General features: G+C 40.0%; 1 protein-coding gene and 1 pseudogene across 1 annotated transcript in view; one reads left to right on the top strand and one right to left on the bottom strand.

Moving 5' to 3' along the window:
- Positions 1-20,492, top strand: part of THSD7B (thrombospondin type 1 domain containing 7B) — a 972,933-nt gene that overhangs the window by 95,785 nt on the left and 856,656 nt on the right. The window lies entirely within an intron of this gene.
- Positions 727-1,741, bottom strand: LOC133051017 (melanoma-associated antigen B1-like; annotated as a pseudogene).

Genomic DNA, 20,492 nt, shown 5'->3' with positions numbered 1-20,492 from the left:
GGAGACCCAGGTTCAATCCTGGGGTTGGGAAGATCCCCTGGAGAAGGGAATGGCAATCTGCTCCAGTATACAGCCCACTTGCCTGGATAATTCTGTGGACAGAGGAGCCTGGCAGGCTACAGTGTATGGGGTTGCAAAGAGTCAGACACAACTGAGTGACTAACACTTTTCACTTATTTTAAGGACATGTGTTCATTAAATACTTTTTTATTTTATTTTATTTTATTTTTTTTGTAGTTTCTTATTAATTTTATCAGCATTCTTGAATAAGCTAAGAACATCTAAGTGTATCACTAAGGGTACTGCTGAATGTTAGAAAGAGAAAGACAAAGGTGAATAACATAAATCAAAACTTGACTACAGCTTACATCATTTTCATCTGTTTTAAAACCACAGCATTCTTTTACATTTCTAAGAAAATTCCTATTCCAAAGCTATGTTATCTTGTTCTGGATCCCCAAAAGATGCAAGGATTTTTTGAACTGTACTACACAGTGCCAAAACTCTTACTCTTAGATCTGATAGACAACAAATGTGTGATCTGTGTCATTTGTAAACTTGGATTCTGAATCTAAACAAACATTCTAGGAAAAGAAATAACATTTGAAAGGTAACAGGGTAAAACAGGAGCACAAAAAATATTACCTTTCCAGCCACACTTTATCCTCTCACTACTAAAAAGGTTGGCGGTATTGGTCAAACAAAGTGAAAACGCTGCCTGAGACCTCACGGGCGGCTGGACGGATTGCTGGGTGGGACCCTGGAGTGGGCAATGGCCTTAGCAGCACCACGAGCCCTGGCTGCAGACATGGCTTTGGCTCTTTCTTCCTCATCTCTCAAAGCCTCTTCATAATGGAATGGGAAAGCACTGGGGATGGTACTATTGATCTTGGCCACAAACACCAGCACCTTCATCTTGGTTGTTTCAGCGTGGGCTCTTGGGCCCCACACAAACTCATAGCTCGGGGGGATCGCTGTCAGGAATCTGACGATACACCAGGTACTTCTCCTGCACCAACTCTTCAGTGATGAACTTCCTGGGCTCCCCAAAGATTATGTGTGTATTCCCATCATAGATGCCCAGAACATTCAGGAACTCCCAGACCTCTGCCTCAGAGGCGGAACTGCCATTCAGGAAGATCACACCCAGCAGAGGCATCAGAAGCCCATTCTTCAGCACCTCCAAGGTACTGCCCAGCACCCCATCTTTGGCAAGGTCCTCCTTGCAGACCAGGGTATAGGAGTAACCATTCGGCTTGACTTCCTTCAATTCAAGGCCAAATACCAGCTCGATGCGCTCAGTGGCTTTCTTCAGGATTTCGGGGAAATGTGCCTTGAACATTTTGTGGACAAGCTTCAGCATATCTATCTTCCTAATGGGCTGTTGCATCTTAAACTTCTCTAGCATGAAATGCATCAACACCCCTGCCTTCTTGGTCAGAGGATCTGGGGGAGCGGGCTTAGAAAAGGTTGAGGCCTGGGAAGAATTTCTAGGTTGCTTAGCTTGGCGCCTGGCATGTGGTTTAGATCGTGGGCGTGAAGCCCCTGCAACAGGAGAGCTAATGGCTGCAGCTCCCTGAGGACTCCGGCCCGCACCAGCAGTGGGGGAGCCCGGGGGTGTACTCCCAGAAGTAGGGGTGGGGGAGGCAGCAGCCGGAGCATCCCCGAGATCCTTGGTCTCCATGCGTGCTTGGCGGCGTTTCTCACGCGCACGGAGCTTGCTCTCCTGTCCCCGAGGCATGACCATCAGCAGGCACAGCGGGCAGGGGACCGGGCAGGCAAGTAGGTGACACTGCAACCTTGGCTCTGGACGAGTCCGGTACACTCGACCTCCGCTGAACAGACGCTGCAGCTACCAGCTGTGCTCCTCGCCTCGAAAGCGGGAGCGGAAAAGCCATTAAATACTTTTTTAAAATCACAGTAGCATCTTTTAATATAGAATTTGAACATTTTCCTTTCATCAAGCTTTAGTTGCAGAGTATTTAAAATGCCTGTTATATTCTACATATATATGGAACATATAAATTGGAACAGCTAAATACTCAGTAGCTGTGTGTGTTTATTAGTTACTCAGTTGTGTCCGACTCTTTGTGGTCCCATGGACTGTAGCCTATCAGGCTCCTCTGTCCATGGAATTCTCCAGGCAAGAATACTGGAGTTGGTAGCCATTCCTTTCTCTAGGGGATCTTCCCAACCCACAGGTTGAACCTGGGTCACCAGCATTGCAGGGAGATTCTTTACTGTCTGAGCCATCAGGGAAGCCAGTGAAAGCTAAACCTTTATTCACTAAGCATTTATTGAGTGCTGACTGTGTGTCTGATATTGTGTTATGGCTCTTGGGATATTAAATTGAAAAGACATGGATTTTGGCTTCAAGGAGAACTCAGTTTAGTAAGCGGGAAGATAAAAGAGTAAGTACAAGGCAGATCGATAGCACAGCTATAGAAATATGTATAAGAAGATATACAGAGCACAGAGCAAGAAAATGCCATTTCTATTGGGTAGTTTTAGGGCCAGTCAGGAAAGGCTCTTTAGGGAGGTTACCACTGGAATCAGAGGTTGAAGATAAACTTGGCAGAAAGGGAACTGTGCGAGCAGAAGCAATGAAGTAAACATGGTCAGTTTCAGGGATTTTTAAATAGATTTACATGTTTTGGGCATAGGAATTTTGAGGAATTGGCAAGAAATGAGGATCAGATCACAAATGGCCTCAGATGTCTTACAAATGAGTTTGAAATTTATCCTAAAAACGGGGGCTATTGGAAAATCTTAAACATAGGAGGGGTATGGTCTGACTGAGTTCCAGGGAACATTCTCTGGGCATTGCCTTGAGAATTGCCTCTTGCAGAATGAGCCTTCTGGGAAAGCATGTAGGAAGTGGCAAACGATGACATAGGAAAAGGGAGAAAGATGGTGTCAAGAGGCCTACAGTAATGAAAGTGACAGCTCAGGAGGTTAGGGCTGTGGAAAATGAGAGGGAAAATGTGGGATGACTCCAGAGGTTTTGGTTTGTGTGATTGGACACTTGGTGGTGTTACCAAGCAATAGGGAAGTCAGCAAGAAGAGCTTTCTAAACTATCATCTATGCTGCTGGCATTTATTGAGCACCTGTTGTGTGCCTTGCTCTTGGTGTTCCTTACTCTTAAGTCTGCTAACAGTCCTATGACATAAGAACCATTACTATCCCCCATTTTACATAACCAGGAACCAGAATTCCAAGGGATTCAATACCTTGGCCCAAGTCACATAACTAGAGGTGTCAGATATAAGATTTGAAGCCAGTATTACTGACTTCATGATCTGCTTAAAAATATTTTAAATTTGTATATTTATTGTTTAAAGGCTTCTCTGGTGGCTCAAATGGTAAAGAATCTGCCTACAATGCGGGAGACCTGGGTTCAGTCCCTGGGTTGGGAAGATCCCCTGAAGGAAAGCATGGCAACCCACTCGAGTACTCTTGCCTGGAGAATCCCCTGAACAGAGGAGCCTGGTGGGCTATAGTCCACAGGGTCGCAAAGAGTCAGACACGACTGAGCGACCAACACTTAACACAGAACACAGTTATTTACTGTTTAGTATTTTGCTCTATTTTAAAGGAAATGAGCATTCATTATATAAAAGAGAAAATGTCTAAAAACAGGAACAGGGAAAATGGTCATTCAGGGTCTTGTTACACAAAAAGCCACATCTTGGCTTCATTGTTGTGGGTGAACTTTCAAGTTGGGTGACGGGAGCTTGAGATGTCTCCAGGATACACAGCTGGGAATATCATCTGGGTGCTTGAAAATATGAGTCTGGGTCTCAGACTCATAATCGGAGCCAGAAAAACATTTGGAAATCATCAGTAGATAGGTTTGGAAACCATAAAAATCATTGGGGTCCATGCGACTGTATGGACCTTGACCTTCTATGAAGAAAACAAAGATTTTAGATTGTGTCTGAAGAAATGAAAGGGTCAATTGTACAAGCAGATTTATATCTCATATTTAATTCTCACAAGAAAGGTTTCTCAGTGATTCTGGAGATTTCTAGTGTTTTGTCACGTTAGTCTGTTGCTAATTTGTCAGTGTTTCCTGCTTCACCAATAATGGGACCTAAATTCTTCTAGCAGGCTAATTGAACTGTAAAAATGATACTCTGAGGCACCTAAGTCTGTGGAAGCATGAATTTGTCAAGTAAAAGGATTTAAAGACAATTGCTTTTAAAGAATAGCTTACACTCTTATGTTATCACTTCCTTTTTCATCCAGATGATTTCTATGTTCTTGGGAAAATATCAGTATTTATCATTGTTAAGTTGCAGGAAAAAATGCTGCACCAGATTTTTTTATGGATGTCAAAAGCTATACAGGAAGTAAAAAATACCATGTGGTAGGTCCTATCAGTGTGAAACAGTTTGTGTTCCATGTACCTTGTCCAAAAATAATTGACTCATTAATCTCAACTATATCAATCTGGCCCCATTATGAGGGTCAAAGATAGGTTAATTCTAATAAGTGGATGAATACCAGTTCATAAACAGGCATGCATTTAACAGATATTATCTTAGCAAGAAAGCAATAATTAGAACAATTACTTAGTGAGGTGATTTCAGGGGAAAAATGTCATAAATACAGCTCCTGTTTTCTCCCTCTGGATTATCAGGAGAATAAAAAGTAAGCTATGTTCCTAAAATTGACATTTGAAAGAGGAATGCAGAGTAAATTATTTTCTCTTTGGGAAAACATTTTTTTTTAAATAATAGGCAAAATGTTTTCACTAAGGGAGCAATAATTTCACTCAAATCCTCATACAGTGAAGATAGAAAAATATGGGGATTTGACATCAGATTACTTTGGTTTTGATCCCATTTCTTCACTACTTGACTTTGGGTAAGTAATTTAATTTTTACAGGTCTCTGGTTTCTTCCTCCATGAAGTGGGGTGATATTTCACAAACCTGTTTTAGGGATTGTACAAGGAATCATGTGAAAGCTTCCAACACAATCCTTCATGTACTGCAATTATTCGGTGTTCTTTATTTCCCCTGAATGATGAACTCTAATCAAATCGTTGACTGGTCTCCCTTTCCAAATAAAAAGCTGTTGTAATTTTGAAGATGAGCAAAATAACTGTTCACTCATACCAAATGGTTTTTATTTTTGCTTTACTTTGATTCCTACTAAGATCTTGCTTTCTTTTCTTTCATGTATCTTAACAGATTTTAAAGCACTGTTTATACTTATATTGTCAAGAGTAATCATTCATTTTGAAGTAAGGCAATGTCCCATTGTTTTTATTGGTGCCTGTTGGGGGAAAGTTAAAATTTATTCAAGTCTACTTAAATCTTACATTTCTTACATTTCCCAAGAGGAATTCTAGCTTCATCTAAAGTTATCTCTAATGATATTCGTGTTAACATGTTTTCCCTCATAATGGATTCTTATTCTTGAATGCCCTGTTGTTCTTTTCTCCTGCATGGTAACCATAAAAATGGAAAGAAAAAAAATGTTAACACTCAAGGGAAAATTAAGAATTGACTATCTGCCATGCACTCTCTTATGGGTGACTTTTGCTAGATAAGAAATAATTATTGTGATCCTCTAATAGAAGAGACAGATATATGAAGACCCAGTGGCAATCAGTGGTATGACAGAGTCATGCCCTCCATTATTGTAGGTATCTAAAGATGATCCATGTGAGTAACTTATCCCCTGGTTTGAAGATGAAAGGTACATAATGTTGAAAGTGAAAGTCACTCAGTCATGTCCGAGTCTTTGCAACTCCCATGTAGCTTGCCAGGCTCCTTTGTTCATGGAATTCTCCAGGCAAGAATACTGAAGTGGGTAGCCATTCTCTTCTCCTGGGGATCTTCCCAACCCAAGGATCGAACCCAGGTCTCCCACATTACAGGCAGATTCTTTACTGTTTGAACCACTGTAAAACTTTTTCTCTGTACTAGGCAGGCGAGGAAGTATCCAATATAAGGCCCCCTGATGGTTCTGAGGTGGCTGCTTATCTGCTGTATTGTCATGTAGTTGGTTGGTTCTGGGATGGTCCCTGTTCTCATAGGAGCACAGAAGTCCCTTTTGAGCTCCGGTTTACTCCACCTGCATGATGGCAATGTGTAAAGGACCAGTAGTAACGAGGATCATGCATGGTGGGCTCTCTGAGAAGCCCGAAGCCTCTCTGGGACGAGAGCACCGTGCTCCCAATACCATTTGGCTAGAGCTTCAGGACTTTCATCTTTTTTCTATTTTTTTTTTTTTTAGGATTTCTGTACATGATTTTGTTTCTGAGAAAGCTGTATCAGGGTCCAGTCAGGTGAACAAAAACCATTCTAGATATTTCCAGCAGAATTTAACATTGGGGATTGGTAACATAGGTGATGGAAGAGTGGAGAAGTCAAACAATGGACAGTGTGGCTACTAGGAAGTCACAGCTAGAAGCTACTACCATTCTTGAGTCTGGAGAAACAAGGGGAGGGGGAAGTGTTGCTGAAGCCCAGGAGTTCGGGCCACTTGATGGAGGCTGGGTTTGTGGTCAGCCCACCTATTGGATGTTGACTCTCCAGAGGGTGGACTTTTTCAGCAGGAACTGGAACCAGGGAGGAGAGGCCCCCCTCAAACAGAGAGATAGGGAAAGAGTTTCCTGGCTTCTCCTTTCCTCCTGCTCTCTAATCACTTCCTGTTGGAACCTAGTAAGGGAACTGCGAACTTGTGAAAGGTAGCTTGTTAGAGTCGAGTCAACGTTGAATCTGAGTGCAGACAGGTGATGGGCTCTGAGACCAGCATGGACGGGGGACGCTTCTCTAGGCAAAAACTAGCTGAAGGAAGGGTGGACAACAGACAGATTTCAACTGTCAGCTCCTTCAGTTTGTCTCAGCTACAGAGAACCTGTGGTCTGGGGGCACACCCTACTCGGGCAGCCCACGGCTGCTGCCCGAGCGAGAGAATGTGGAAAGGTCCAGTCCTCCAGGTTGGAGGTGGCATGACCCTAAGAGCAGTGTTCTCTTCAAAACTCCAAGATAAGGCTTCCCAGGTGGCTCAGTGGTAAAGAACCCACCTGCCAATGCAAGAGACATGGGTTTGACCCCTGGGTCAGGAAGTTCCCCTGGAGAAAGAGATGGCAAAACTCCAAGATGGGCTGGAGACTTGTGGAGTCTGAAGGTTGGTTTGACTTCTCCTTAGGCCCAGTTCTGCTTCCTCCTCCTTCCTTTCACAGATGTGGATACCTCATAAATGTCTTGTACCTCAAACTCCATTTCAGCATCTGCTTCTAGGTAGCTTGAACTTGGAATAAGACATACTTAGCAGCTCCACCCTCAGACAGGATCCAGGCCAGAGGGAGAAATGTACAGGTTTTGGATCTGGGAGGGGAAATCAGATCATAATTCTCTGTACAGGTAAGAGACATGCCAAAAAACTGCAAGTCCTTCGAGCGCTGGGACCTTGGACCCATTGTTACGGAGGAGGAGAAAGGAGTGGGGGATTGGAATAGGTGGGTGGCTGTGTAGGGGGCATTCTGGAAAAGATGAAGAACTCAGTTGAAGATATAACAGTGAGAGTTCTCTAGCTTAGTGGAAGAGGTAGCGCAAGAATTTAGGACCAATCCTGGGTCCTAAACTCTGCTCCAGGGGAGGACTAGAAGCCGTGATAACAGAAAGAGGCTTTTCTTTTAATCCTAGCAGCATCTGGGGGAACATATTTCACAGTATGCCAGAAAGAGGCATGCGGATTCTAAATTAGCTAACAAGATTTTGTATACTGGCTCATTTTTTTTTTTCTTGCCCATAAAAACCTTTAATCACAGAAGCATAATTGAACCAGGTAGAAAAAGCCATTGTTTAAATACAAATTATTATTACTTTTTTAATTTTCTGGGATTTCACATTAGAAAGTAAGAAAATCAGAAAGGCACAATTATAAGCCATTCCATAATGGAATGGTGTGCTAACCTATAATGAACTTTGGTATAGGAAAGGAGTTGTGTGATAGTACACAAAGGCAAGGTATGCTTTTTCTGTTTCTTCCAGTGTAGATTTAGGTAGTCTGTAGCATGAATTTATCAGGCTCCTCAAGAAGATAACTATGCTAAAAATTCAAATAATATTTTATAGCTATGTTGAGGAAGAGTGGTATCATCAAAAATTATTCCTGAACATTTGGGAGCTTAAATGGAAGGTTCCTACTGATTTCTTGGGATATTATACAACCCGAGGATATGTTGTATACATAGAAGGTGTATTAGGGCCATTGTCATTACTGGCCATGGTGGGTGGCCTGAGGAGAGAACTCTGGTGGGTGCAAGAGGTGGTCAGACATCTTTCTGTGACTGTCCCTCATCTTGGCCCTGGGAACACTCATTAGATTTCTAAAACCAATTAAGGATACTATATTTTTATTCATGATGGATACTTATCACCAGGGGTCAAAGCAAGACAGGAAAGCCTTCCTGATAAAATGAAGCCCCAGTTGCCATGGCTAGCCATATCCACAGCAGTCTGGACTTGAGGGGGGTGGGCTTCCCAAGCCATTGTCTTTTCTGATAGAGATCTAAATACAGTGACCAGGGAGATGCCAGGTACTGAGACAAATCTTTGAAAGACAATCTTAGGATTCTCTTTTATGCTTAGTGTTGTGTGGGAAGGGAGCCATAACTAGGCAATGCAATCATTTTGTTCATTAAAGAAATGAAAACACTTTCTGCTGTGGTAATTTTATAATAAACTTTATATATTGCAAGGAGCAGGAGCAACACCCTAGTACCTGCCTGATTTTCTTTAGTTATGAAGCTGATGCTAAATAATCAACATGAGAATTGTTTATAGATGCTCGTGTTTTATTAAAAAGCACTTCGTGATTCCATTTTAACCCTACTTAGTAATTCATCCAGAGTACAAGCTACAAAGACATCATCATAATTATACATTGAAAATTGCCCTACTAGGATATAACTTTTTTACTCCTATGATGTAGAATTCAGTAAGAATATGACCCAAGTTTGGTATTTGGAAAAGAAAATCATGCATTGAAGCCTGGGTTTTATGATACACAAATTTCCATATTAACTTTAACACAGCGTTAGAATTTATTAGCAACTCTTTCCTAGTACTCTATTGATGTGCAATAAATATCAATAATAAAAATAATGGTGAAAAGTTGAGATTTCAATTTTTATATGAAAATGAATCCTGCTGGATCCATATGTAACTATATAGGTTATTTAGAGTTTATATAAAACTTAGTTCGGCCCACAGGAGACATATTTGAAAGTTTCTGTCTGATACAATTTTCCTGTGTGCATCTGCCTTCCTTCCCCCCGACATTTATTGCTGAATTAAATGTTGGAAGGAAGATGTATTATGAATGCATAGTTAATGTGGATGGAAATAAATGAAATCATTTTGATTGGGAATAAACCTTTTGGCAAGGAAGCCTGCTATCCTATTATAAAAAGAGACTCTAGGCCTGGCTAAGGTGCAACCATGCTAGTAAACTCAGGGAGAACCAAGAATAAGCCCAGAATGAGAAAGTCCATCTGGAATATGAGAATGGATCTTCCATGACAGAAATGAATGTGCATTGAGGCTTGCTTGATTTTAGCTCCATCTAGAACTCTCTGCAAAGCAATCTTTGGAGTCGCCAAGTCTCTTTCTGTTGAGTGGCACTGTAGGCTGAGAGGGGTGAGGATATTCTGGGGGGCCTGGAATGCTTTGCTTCCTAGAACAAATGGGATAGGTATTCCTGGGAGGGGTAATATGCCTTTCAAACAAAGTCTTGTTGGCCAGTTTGGAATAAAGTTAATTTATTTCTGGATTTAGTATTAACTTGGAATTGATAACCTGTGTGGGTTTCTATATATAGTATATTAATATCCCTTTAAGAGATTTCTCTGTGGTAGGCCTGAGTAAGAGATATGTGTATATGATTATCAGCTGATTCTCAAGAGGGGCTCAGAGTCCTTGAACTTAATAGGGTCTCTCTGTCAGCTCCCACATAGAACCTGACCTAAGTTGCATCCTTCAAAACCATGTCAAAGGCACTTCCCTAGTGGTCCTGTGATTAAGACCTTCCAATGCAGGGGGTACGGGTTCAATCAACGGTGAAGGAACTAAGATCCCACATGCCTTGTGGCAAAAATCCAGAACAACAACAGAAGCAATATTGTAGCAAATTCAATAAAGACTTTAAAAATGATCTGTATTAAAAAAAAAAAGAAAAATCTTTAAAAAAAAGAAACATGTCAAAGGGCAGGCCAGCAGATCTTTGTCTTTGAGATTCTTGTCTATGACTTTGATTTACTTGATGCTGGCAGGTTCTTTTTCCACTTCAGGCTTTTATTTAGTTTGGATGAACACATTAGAAGCAAAACATGTGGAATTCTAATACCACAGAGCCCATCTCCATTCTAGTTGTTGCATTTGCTAAGGCTGCCATGTGCACTTGAATCATGACTGGGTTGTCTATCATGGGAAAGTACAGAGACCATTATTTGCAGCACCAAAGATGTAAGGAATCTCAGAGGTCTTCTAATCCAGGCTGCCCACCAATGTATGAATTCCTTGCACAGCCTGCCTCTGCCTGGAGTGGTCGGGGCACCACAAGTAACACTGGAGATTTGGAAACTGCGATCTCCTGTGATGTGACCCAGGGCTTCTAGACTGTAACCTGTAGCCCCATCACCTGGAAGTCTTGTGAAGCACACACTTTCTGGAGCCACTCCTGTAGCTTTTGATTCCATAGGCCTGGGCTGAGGCCCTCAAATCTGCATTTCTATCAAGTCCCTGAGTGCTACTGGTATGGAGATGGTACTTTGAGAACCAAAAATATAACCTACAGTTTTGGATGGTTCCTGAGATTTGAAAGTGAACAAAAGAACATACAATAAAAAGACATATGCTAAATTAGGTGTACAATATAAATTCTAATAACTTTTTCAAGGATGCTTCTCATTTGACAATCTTAATTTTAGATTTTATTATGCTCCTCTGAATGTATTTGTTGAGAGCAAGGAAGACTCAAGACCTAAGCATTTATTAGATCCTTTTTATTCATCTTTTTGCCAACAAGCAAGTCTGCCAATCATTAGGAGAAAGCTGTAGGGGTTTTAGTTATGCAAAGTTTTGTTGAGGATGAAATGTTCTTATTCTCTTGAAAGTTTGTTCAGAGATACATTAGATTGAATAGGATTTTCAGTGGTTTCAAAATTCCTAATTAATTTCTTACTCTGTGATCACAAATTCCCAATTTCTTTTCCTCTTGTCTTGTCCTCTGTCTTCTGGTTTTAGCGAATAATAACATTGACAACAGGAACAACAAAATAACAACTATTATTTATTGAGTGACTGAATGCTTTTTATTCCTAGCATTTGAATGTATGGGGCATCAGAGTCTTCCAATACTTTTGTAAGTTACATGTTTAAATTTCTGTTTTCCAGGTGAGGAGACTGATACTAAGAAATGTCACAAGACTTGATTTAGAAATGTATGCAATTTGATATGTTAGGTTGTAAAGACTAGCATTTTCTTTATGACAAAACACATTTTCCACAAATAATACATCTAGTTTCTGAAGCACTTTGTTTATGTCAGTATTGTTTGAGTGAAGTTTAATATACTCACATATTGAGTGATGTGATGCTATGTGTTTTATGTATGTGAGTTAATTTATTTCTCACTATACCCTGCAAATGAAGGAATGTTAACCTCTAAGTAAAAATTTAACTTACAAAAGTATTGGGAGACTCAGATGCCCCGTATATTAAAGTGCTCGGAATAAAAAGCACGTCATTCAATAAATAGTAGTTGTATTTTGTTGTTGTTGTCATCAGTGTATTATTTGCTAAAACCAGAGGACAGAGGTCAAGAGGAAGTAATGTTAACTAAATGAATTAAGGTATACTCTGCAAAAGAAGTAAGCTAACCTAATTTTGAGAATGAGAATTTTGAAGCTTCGAGAAACAGCAAGGGTCCTACCTAAATAATTTGCAAAGCAGTGTTTGAACTTGTCTTTCTGGCTCCTAAATCCTTTTTGAGATGCCAGTCTTTCCTTAAGCCTTGAAACGGTCTTCCTTGAAAGGTTATTAAAGTTGATGACATGGTGAATTCCCCTCACTATGGTCAGTCTTACCCATGGGCAGAATAGGAAATTTTGCTGGAGAGATTTGTGGATTATAGAGAAGTCCAGTCTCCACCCTGCCTCTCTGGGAAACCATGCCGGGGCTGGAGAGCCTGTTGTTTCTCCATTAGTGTTTCATAAGTGTAAATGCAGCCTTGTTCTCTCTGGTCATCTGTTGCGGGCATGTCCACCCTTGGGAGGGTTACTGCCACTAAAACACCCTTCCAGACTGCATTTTACTCTCTCCTGAATTAAGCTGAATGGTCTTCAGGAAAAAAAATCTTCAGATATTTTTGTTACAGAATATGAGAGAAAAGCAGAAAAATAAAGCAAATAATATAATGTGTGTATATGCCACCCAGCTTTATCAAGTCAGTAATTTTTCATACTTGCTTCAGAAGATTTTCTAATACTCTTTTTTTTTAACTTGGAAGTTTCTTATAATATTTCAAACCCATTCTTCTTCACCTCTCTGCTGAGTGAGCACTAGGCTTTATTTGGTGTTTATAATTCCAATAGGTATTTTTGTTCTATTGCTGTGTGTGTATGCATTTATAAAAATATGTTGTACTGTTTGATGTTTTTAACTTTGCATGAATGTTTTTGTGCTTCATACATGATTCAGCAACTTGATTTTTCACTTAACCTTATGTATTTGGAGATTTATCTATGTTGATAAATGTAATTTTAGTTCATCAATTTTCATGACTCTTTAATGCTGTATTGTATGAGTACACTAAAGGTCATTTATCCATTCTCTCACGGCCATTTAGGTTGATTCCATATTTTGCTATTAAAAACAATGATGTAGTAAGGATTGCTTTTTTTAATATACAAAAAAAATTGTATATTTTTCTCTTTGAGTACCTTTGAAGGATTTCTGTAGTATGCTAAAGAAAGGTAAGACAAGTAATTTAAGATAGCTAGAGGTGGAACTGCAGGCATAAAGGGATGATACATCTTTGAATTTCCCAGATAATGCTACTTTTCCAAAAGGATTGTACCAGTGGACACTATCACTAGCTGTGTGTGAGTTCTTTATTACAAGACTATAATATCAGATACATTTTTTTCAGTATGGAAAATATAAAATGATATGTTAATGTGGTCTGAATTTTCATTTTTGTAACTAGTCTTGCTGAACATTTCTTTCATACGTTGTTTGGCAATGGGAAAAGGAGGAGACCCGGGTTCGATCCTGGGTTGGGAAAAGCCTCTGCAGAAGGGAATGGCAACCCACTCCAGTATTCTTGCCTGAAGAATCCCACGGACAGAGAAGCCTGGCGGGCTACAGTTCATAGGGTCACAGAGTCAGACACGACTGAGCAACTGAGTATGCACACATAAAAAGATGGTTTTACCTCTTTTGAGCCAGGACAAAGAATTATTTTATAGTTAACTGTTAATTTTAAATTCACTAATGCACTGGCATCGATATTTTGTGTTCATTGTTACTTATATCCTACATATCAAATTTATTTTCACTTTTCTTCTTTCTGAAGTATATTCTTTAATAGTTTAAATTTTTTCTGGTATTTGTATGTCTAAAGCTACATTGACTCAGGGTGATAATTTATTTGGTTATAAAGCTAGAGATTTAAATTGATTTTTCCTCAAACATTTAAAGACTTTTCTCCATTAAAAAAAAATCTGCTCATGATAACTCTGTTGTTAGAGTAATTGATCCATTATAGGTCATCTTTATTTTAATTCTGAAAATTTATAATCCTTTAAAATTTGTTGTGTTCTGTTGTTTTTTTTGTGATATATCCAGATATAAATTTATCTTTAATTTCTTGCTTGGACCAAACATATTCTTTTGATCTGAAGATTTATGTCTTTCCTAAATTATGTCAAATTCTCATTTGTTGTCCCTGTAAATACTCTTGTCCATCATTCCTTTTATTCTTTTTTTGCAGATATCAGTTGCATGTTATGTCAGCCTTCATCCTACCCTCCTTGTCTCTTAGCTTCCTTATTGTTGCTATTTTCTCCTTTGTCTTTGTATGGATTCTGGGTGAATTCTTATATACTTTCAGATTAGTGTAGACTAGCATTTAGCTCATTGTACTATTAGCCATTGTTCCTTCAAATCATCTTTGAATTCAGTGGCTTGAAACAAAGATCTCTATAACAACTATGTTGCTTAGACATCTGTAGATCACTTGGAAATCAGCTCACCTTGACTGGGCTCAGCTGGGTTGGGCTGTTTTGCACATGTCTCTCATCTTGACCCGGAGAGCCAGAGAGAGATGCTCTTCTCATGATGATTGTAGATGTACAAGAAGGCAAGTTAAAACATTCAAAATTTCTTAAGACTTAGTCTTGCCTCATTTCTAGTGCCTTGTCATGGACAAAGTAATCTTTGTTGCCTGAGCCCAAAGTCAAGGGATGTAGAGATATAGTCTGTTTTTATGGGAGGAATTCCCATAAAATAGAGACTTCAGTCTTTCTGCAAGGAACTAACTTCTGTCAACAACCTGAATAAGTTTCAAGTGGATTTCCCCAGGGCCTCCAGAAAGGTACTCAGCCTTGGTGACACCTTGTTTTTGGTCCTGTGAGCTCTGAAGCAGAGGAGCCAGGTGATCCATGCTGTGCCCAGATTTATGAACCAAAGAACTGTGAGATGATGATGGGTGTTGTTTTTAAGCTGCTGAAAGTGTGTTAATTTGTTATATCAATCATATAAAATAAATCTAATCTCCATGCTTTCAGTTGTATTCTTTCTATAATAATTTAACATCTTTTAATGTAATATATGTTTGTCTTTATTTCCTTTTTTTACTAGAAGTCATTTTTATTTTATGAGTGAAAGAATGTCCTGGATAACTTAATTTTTATGGTTATACACAAAATTTTGGAGTTAATTCAGGTTCTGTTTGTTGAGATACTGGCTTATCTTCTTACCATTAAATTTCTTCATTATTTTTGAAATTTTGTTTAGAAAACTTTGTAGGTAATTTAAAATTTTTAGAAATTGTTTCAACAGAACAGCTAAAAGAAGTGTAGAAGAATGCTTATATCTTTTTCAGTTTCCCTAAATATGTTAACATTTTGCTGTATTTCTCCCATCCCCCCGCCATCTCTCTGTGTGTGTATGCATATATACACACACACATACAAGTCAAGTGAAAAAGTTGGCTTAAAACTCAACATTCAGAATACATAGATCATGACATCTGGTCCCATCACTTCATGGGAAATAGATGGGGAAACAATGGAAACAGCAAGAGATTTTATTTTTGGGTACTCCAAAATCACTGCAGATGGTGACTGCAGCCATGAAATTAAAAGACATTTGGTCCTTGGAAGAAAAGCTATGACCAACCTAGACAGCATATTAAAAAGAAGAGACATTACTTTGCCAATAAAGGTCCATCCAGTCAAAGCTATGCATTTTCCAGGAGTCATGTATGGATGTGAGAGTTGGACTATAAAGACAGTTGAGAGCCAAAGAATTGATGCTTTTGTACTGTGGTTTTGGAGAAGACTATTGAGAGTCCATTGGAGAGAAAGGAGATCCAATCAGTCCATCCTAAAGGAAATCAGTCCTGAATATTCATTGGAAGGACTGATGCTGAAGCCAAAACTCCAATACTTTAGCCACCTGAGGTGAAGAACTGACCCATTAGAAAAGACCCTGATGCTGGGAAAGATTGAGGGCAGGAGGAGAAGAGGATGACAGAGGATGAGATGGTCGGACAACATCACTGACTTGATGGACATGAGTTTGAGTAAGCTCCAAGAGTTGGTGATGGACAGGGAAGGCTGGTGTGCTGCAGTCCATGGGGTTGCAAAGAGTTGGACATGACTGAGCGGCTGAACTGAACTGAACTGATAAGCACGCACACATGGTCTTTTTCTGACATGATGCACGTCATCCCTAAATACCCTGTGTGTGTCTTCCAGAAACGAAGACATTATCTTATGTGACCACTGTACACCACTTCTAACAGGAACTCCACACTTCTTTATTCATTCATCTGTCATGGACATTTAGGTTGCTTCCTGTGTCTTGGCTATTGTCAGCAGTACTACAGTGAACACTGAGATGCATGTGTCCTTTTGAACCATGGTTTTCTCTGGATATCTGTCTAGGACTGAGATTTCTGGATCATACGGTAGCTCTACTTTTAGCTTTCTAAGGAACCTCCATACTGTTCTCCATAGTGGCTGTATCAGTTTACATTCCCACCAATAATCTGGAAGGGTTCCCTTTTCTTCACACCCTCGCCAGCATTTATTGATGGTAGGCTTTTTAAAGATAGCCATTCTGACTGGTGTGAGGTGATGTCTCATTGTAGTTTTGATTTGCATTCCTGGGAATATCCCAGACCCAGGGATCGAACGCACATCTCTTATGTCTTCTGCATTGGTAAGCGGGTTCTTTACCACTAGTGCCATGTGGTGAAGTGAGGTGAAGTGAAGTCGCTCAGTCATGTCTGACTCTTTGTGACCCCATGGGTTTCTCCGTCCATGGGATTTTCCAGGCAAGAGTACTGGAGTGGGTTGCCATTTCCTTCTCCAGGGGATCTTCCCGACTCAGGGATTGAACCCGGGTCTCCCACATTGCAGGCGGACACTTTACCCTCTAAGCCACCTGGTAAGCCCCAGTAATTAGCAGTGTCAAGCATCTTTTCATGTTTTTTTTGGGCCATCTGTGTGTCTTCTTTGGAGAATTGTCTATTTAGATCTTCTCCCCATTTGAAAAAAAAATACCATCTTAATCTTTTTTGGGGTATACTGGGTCTTCGTTGCTGTGTGAACTTTTCTCTTCATTGCAGTGTACAGACTTGTCGTTGCTGTGGCTTCTGTTGCAGAGCACAGACTCTCGGGTGTGTGGCCTTCAGTAGTTGTGGTTGTCAGGCTCCAGAGCACAGGCTCAGTAGTTGTGATGCACTTACTTAATTATCCCATGGCACGTGGGATCTTGCCAGACCAGAAATGGAACCTGTGTCTCCTGCTTTAGCAGGTAGATTCTTTATCACTGAGCCACTAGGGAAGTCCTGCCTGTTTTATGATTGGGCTGCACGCTCCCATTATGTATTATATCATTATATTTTCCTTCATAGCATGTATCACTCTCAGAAAGAAGTCTGTATAAGGATTTATTTACTTCTTAATATCTTCCATGTCGGTGCAGAGCAGGCCCTTGTGGTCTAAAGATAGTTACAGGCACGTTGTAGATTTGTAATAAATGCCTGTCAAATGAAAGACTGAATTATTTCCACATTACTAAGATGGAATCAGACATAAACTAGGCATTTAGGGAGTTGTATGCTTAGTTGCTCGGTCATGTTAAACTCTTTGTGACCCCATGCACTGTAGCCCGCCAGGTTCCTCTGGCCATGGGAGTTTTCTGACAAGAATACTGGAGTGGGTTGCCATTTCCTTCTCCAGGGAATCATCCCGTCCTAGGGATCAAACCTGCATCTCTTGGGCCTCCTTCATTGCACACAGATTCTTTACCCTCTGAGCCACTGAGAAAGCCCAGTTACCTTTTTTATAGGCTGAGGCCAGCTCTTGCTTGTTACATTTCACCTAAAGGCTCTTATTATTGCTTGCTGTGTCATGGTTCTTTTCCAAATTTTCTGTGAAATGACTTTTAATGTCAGTGCTAAATCCTCTCTTGAACTTAGGTCAATTTACTTATCTTCAAGAGATAGATCACTCAATTACAATGAGCTTCATATTTGAGTAATGTTCAGATTCCTATGAATTGTTTCCCTGAAATCTTCATTTTAATACTTTCAATGAGTGAGAGAGAGGGAAAGAGAAAGGGAGGCAGGGGGATGGGAAGGTAGAAAAAGAGAGAGGAAGCCCAAGATTTCAGAAACTACACATGCCTAATTTTCACTTTTTTTTAGAGTAGAGACCTAGATTGGTTTCTTAATGTGATGTTGCTCTGTTTTTAGTGAATTCATTTTATCCAGCACCAGAAATGTGGCTCATCCTCTGTGAAAAATCACTTGATGTATAAGCATTAAATTAAAACTTCACTTGGGTATATTGATTTTAAATTGTCGCCAATTTGGAAATAGTTCACACAATTATGGGACCGACAAGTTCTTGAGTTGCCAGAAGCAGGCTCTCCTCGTGACGTTTGGCACGTCCTTCCCGGGCTCAGGCTGTCGGGTGGAAGTACTCTGACCCCGCGGGACTCACATGCCCAGGGCAAGTCCGTGTATTCATTTCCACTCAATGCAGCAGTCCGTGGCTGAAATCACGTGATAGCCACTTGTGTGTCTCTTTCCCTAACCCTGAAAGTGTTAAACCTGATGCCTCTTTTCTAAGTTCTTTTAGGCACACTGTGAATGTTTTCTTCCTCGGGGTTAATTTTGCCCTTGGATCTTTCCTAGTCTATATCTCTGAACTGTTTCTACACCTCTGTGAAATCTGCTAGCATAATTATCAAGTGGCGGTGGTATCGTATATCTGCAGGAGTGATTTGTGGTCCACCAGATACGGTTGCTAAATTCATATGACTCTGACAAACCTCACACAATAATGAAACAGTTTTACAATAATTTGAGGGAAAAAAAGGAGTCTTATCTTTCATAATAATGGTTCTCTATTGTTGAACATGATGTATCATCTTTCCTCTGTCTAAGCTAAAGCCTGTCTCCTGCACCTGCAGTTTAAGCCCATTTCTTGCTGTTCTAGCATCTGTAGAGAATAGTGGTTTGCCTCCCTTGTCTATTACCCATTGTATTGCTTGAAGGCGATTATATTTATTCACTGGCTGTCTTCTCTTTTCATCCTGAAATATTTGTAGTTTCTGTAACCTTTTTTCCTAAGCTTAGCATCACAACTTTTTATTCTGGATGGGAAGAGCGTTACAAACAGATGTCTTAAAAACATAATTGAGCATAGCATTTGAGGGAAATAATTAACAATTTAAATGAAAAGAGATTTTTATTTAGATATGCTAATTAAAAACAATTTAGAGTGGTGATTATTAAATAAATAGTTCTTTAGGCTTGGGCAGCACATTTTTACTATGTTTTTGGAATATTTTCTTTGGGGCGTTGAAAATAATCTGGTTTGAAGAAATCAACAAATAATGAACATTAAAAATGAATCTATAGATCTATCCAGTGATGACTGTGTCTAATTTGGGAATTTCAGACACACACAAGTGTGTTTCCTTTCAGACTTTAATTGCTATTGTCATTATCTGTTCATTCCACACAATATAGGGCTAATGGTCCTTTAGTGTTTTTTGTCCATTACCAGATCATCCTTGGGCATCCCATAAAATGCTTAGGTAATATGTCAAAAATATGTTCTTCTATACAATATATACTATTTAGCTCAGCTGGTAAAGAATCCGCCTGCAATGCAGGAGACCTGGGTTCGATCCCTGGGTTGGGAAGATCCCCTGGAGAAGGGATAGGCTACCCCCTCCAGTATTCTTGGGCTTCCCTTGTGGCTTAGCTGGTAAAGAATCTGCCTGCAATGTGGGAGACCTGTGTTCAATCCCTGGGTTGGGAAGATCCGCTGGAGAAGGGAAAGGCTACCCACTCCAGTATTCTGGCCTGGAGAATATACAGTCCCTGGAGCCACAGAGTTGGGCACAACAGAGCAATTGTCCTACACATACACACTTTGTTTGACAGCAGCTTCTGCTGATGCTGTGTTTTGTTTATATGATCTATAACAGTGATGCCAGTGTGACATGTAGCTTCATGGGTCCAATCCATTTGTTATTATTTTTTTATTCCTTTTCAGTATGTGTTAGAACTCTACACTGTGAAATTGGCCTAATATTTCCAGGTGATGGAGTACCCTTTTCCCTCCCATTATCTGAATTACTCTTGCTACCTGGAGTGCAAATGGAAAAAAAAAAAAAAAACAAACCTCAGGCTGGTGTCCCATAATATCTTCCCATAGTGTGCTCTTATTGAATTATTTCCAGGTGGATGAGACAGATGTTCATCAAGTTGCTCCCGGCTTCCACTGTTAATTGAACCATAATGGGAGTGACAGCAGGGAAGGACGAATTACCGGAGTAGAGATACAATTTGAACTCTGCGTTTGTATGACCTCCCTGCAAACTTGGGTTGGGCTGACAACTCCTTCTTTCACATGCATGGGAAGAAATGTGAGAGTTTCAGCTACATACACATCAACAAACTAATGTCCTCTGAAATTAGTAGTGTTTTACTGTTGACACTTGTTATCAATCAGCTTGTTATTTATTTAAGTGTAATGTGTCAACAGGTTACTAAAACAGGAGCCCTCAGTCCTAACTATGAATCATGGCTTTAGAGAAGTCACTTAATCTTGATGAACTATGATTTCATCATTTCCAGAAAGAGCCAGTATTTTCTATTTTAAAGTGGCTGAAAGGAGGCTGTCGCATGCTTGTGAATAATTTTTATAAGGAGAGAAG

This window comes from Dama dama, chromosome 33 (genome assembly GCF_033118175.1).
Source record: "Dama dama isolate Ldn47 chromosome 33, ASM3311817v1, whole genome shotgun sequence".
NCBI lineage: Eukaryota > Metazoa > Chordata > Mammalia > Artiodactyla > Cervidae > Dama > Dama dama.
This window is presented reverse-complemented; position numbering and strand designations above follow the sequence as displayed.